Source organism: Corvus moneduloides, chromosome 2 (assembly GCF_009650955.1).
Source record: "Corvus moneduloides isolate bCorMon1 chromosome 2, bCorMon1.pri, whole genome shotgun sequence".
NCBI classification, from domain to species: Eukaryota; Metazoa; Chordata; class Aves; order Passeriformes; family Corvidae; genus Corvus; species Corvus moneduloides.
This window is the reverse complement of record NC_045477.1, coordinates 30346255-30349402: the sequence shown is the minus strand read 5'-3', so window position 1 is coordinate 30349402 and position 3148 is coordinate 30346255.

The following is a 3148-nucleotide window of genomic DNA, read 5'->3' as shown; positions in this document are numbered from 1 at the left end:
TGTAAATACTGGCAGCAGCCCGGGTCCGCCTGGAAGATGATGCAGTGCCTTGGTAAATGGGAGAGAGCATCCTCCTCAAGGCTCCCGGCAGGCATGCCCAGTCTCATGCCTTTGCAATAGGCTGCACTGAAGGATTTTTCTGTGCAGCTTGAATGAAATGCTGAAGGTCTGGTTTCTGCTTCCAGCCAAGGCAAATGTATTGGGCCCAACTCTGCCCTCATTTTCACCCCATTCTATCGAGAGCAATCTCCTTCAATTTTGCAGAAGCCTAAAATCACTGGCTTGTCGATACCAGCGGACTTGGCTCTCTGTTTATACCAAAAGAGTGCTGACACTGCTGCAGTGTGGGATGTCTGGACCAGAGCAGACATCCCTTCTCTCAGGGGAGACAGGGCATGGTAGAGCTCCCTTTTCCAACTTTCTGTCTCTGTATTCTCCTGCTTGAAACTACAGATTTTAGCTTGAACTGATGCTGTCTCATTTTGACCCCTTTTCTCTGGTTAATGCAGTGCCCTGTTAAGCACCTGATATCATGCACAGAGGAGGAACCCAAATTTTACTCAGCTGTGAAGCTAAGGACAGTATTATGTTTCCAGGAAAGCCAGCAAGGGGTGAAAGAGCTTTCACGTGCAACATAGAAGGAATAGCTGCAACCGGCTGTGAAAGGTACAGCAAAAGGACATTTTCTGTTGCTCCTTTTGTTTTCTATCTTAGTAGTATGTAACATTCCAATATTACTGATACCAATTATTTCTGAGTTCTAGATAGTGTATAAAAAAGTGAGTATGCAATATTAAGAAGCAAATCCAATACAAGGTGTTATGGTTTCCACAGCACCAAACCACAGGACTAGATTTGTCGGGACTGGGAGTAGAAATACATTCTAACTGCTTACACTCCAAGGCACCAACCTTCAATACCACAATGAGGGCAGAGTGACATCAAGGGCTTAGCAGAAGTGTTTTGAGCTGTCCTTATCTATCTGTGAGTAAAATTAAGAAGAGAATTTAAATAATGGATATTCCCAGAGAAGCTGTGTTCCCACCGTCTTGTTTTCTTGCCTGTGGTTTGCTATGACTCTGTTTACATGCGCTTTTGAACTCTTGTGGCCCCACTGAGCATTCTCTGAGTCTTGTCATCAGGTCCTTTAACCATCCGTGTAAACCAGTACTGAATCATGCACCTCTACTCTCACACAGGGCCAAGAGGTGTTTCTGCTCCTGCTGACTGTGGATACCTCAGCAGGCCAGCCACAGCAAGGCAGGTCTGCTTCTGCTGGTAGCAATGGCACTGCCAATTTCCTTAAAGCCTCAGAAGGGACCCTAAGACTGTAAAGTGCTACGGAACATCCTGGGAGCAGATCACCTACAGTTCCTGCCTTGAAGCCTATGGGCAGAGTTACACAATTTCTGATGAGATCACCTCCCACCCTTGATGCTGTATGTGGGAATGAAGAGGAGGGAGCACTCCTAGTTCCCAGTCCCAGCACCTCCTTGCAGCTAGCCACCCTTCATTAGTTTATTTTCCGTGGCATTTTGGCAAAGCCTAATCAAAAGTGGTTTGCCTGAAGCCGGGCTGGAGCCATTGCTAGAGCAGTTCTGCTTTTGGGTCTCACCATTCAGTCTGGGTCCCTAATCCACAAAGTATTTCTCTCTTTGTGCCTCAAAGGGGAGAAATCTTCAAGTCTTGTTTAAAGCTTTCTCCCCTCCTTCATCCCTTCGGCTTCTAAGTGCAGGTCACTTAACTCTTTATATCCTGTGATGTGTTAGTTCCCAGATCTGGCAAAAAACCCCAGCAGTTTTATGGAGGTGAAGTCAGCTAAAATACAGTCTTCTCCCTTCAGAGGCATGATAGGTTCTAGGTCACTCTTTTTTTTCTTTTCAGCTATTACTTTTTCCATCCTGTTCTTCTTAAACAGAGCCCATTTACTAAGTAGGTGAGGTGATTTCTGGTTTGGTTTTTTTTTAATTTCTTTTTCAGAATGGACACTCCTAAAGATTTTCTAACGAGAAATCAGACCACAGTGCAGTAATTCAAGGAGATTTTGCAGCAGTTATACCTTTCCCAGTCATCTTTTGTAGGCCCTGAAAAATAGTATATAGCTCACCAGTAACCTGTATTAGAAAAATAAAACTGATTTTGATGAAAATATTCATACACAATCCCATATACACTGATAAATTACTTTCCTTTTCTGATGCAGTCACATGAAATAATCATAACCCATTATACCTCGATATTCTGCACCCTTCATACAGAAATTTTTACAGGGTGTGTAACAGTGCTATTTGGACAACAGAAGAAGCACTCTGCCTCCACAGAATAAAAAGCCCTTCTCCCTGCTCCAGCTCGGAGCAGTTACAGGTCAGCGAGAGCTCTGGGACAAAAGGTTCCAGGTTCTAAGCACAAAGCCACAGCACTGTAGCTGTGTTCATGGATGTTGGTCCCTGGACTTGATCACCTCCACGCCTGAGAAGCCCTGAGAAAATCCAAAGTAATGCCCATACTCCTAAGGAAAGGCACCGAAGAGCAGCACTTCCCAGCAGCCAGTTTGCCCAGCCAAGAAGCAAGAGAGGATCAATATACTCCAGTCAGCTACTCCTCTGCTGGAAGAAATTAATGAATAATACCTGGAGTAGTGAAGGGGAGAAATGGACTGCTTTGCTGAAGGAAGCAACTCGCAGATTAAAGAACATGAGACAAAGGTTTTATTTCCCTCTGCCAGGAGCATTAGGGAGTATCCCAGCTGTTTGAGAAGCTGTCTCTCTTGAGGGCTTTAACTAGTTTGGTTTTACATTTCATAGACTGAGGTCATTTTTCCAGAGTTTTTCCTTATATCTTACTTCTGGGAGTTTTACCTGACCTAATAATTCTTCCTTAAAATATTCTCCTGTTACTTTTGCAACTTCTAGTGGTCGTTTCTCTTTCTATGAGATTTCTTTTCAGCTTGGAATTTTTCTCTTTCAACAGTTTGGAAATTATTATTTTGTCCTCCTGAGAGCTGACACAGTGCAGGTGGTAGGGTGGATTGTAGATGGAGAGCTTTACATTTCTTTTGTGACAAGTTGGGTCCTTACAGAGCTCGTCAATAGCCCCCACATAATGTAACCAGCACAGAGGTTGTTTTTACAGCACACCAGTTTCCAAT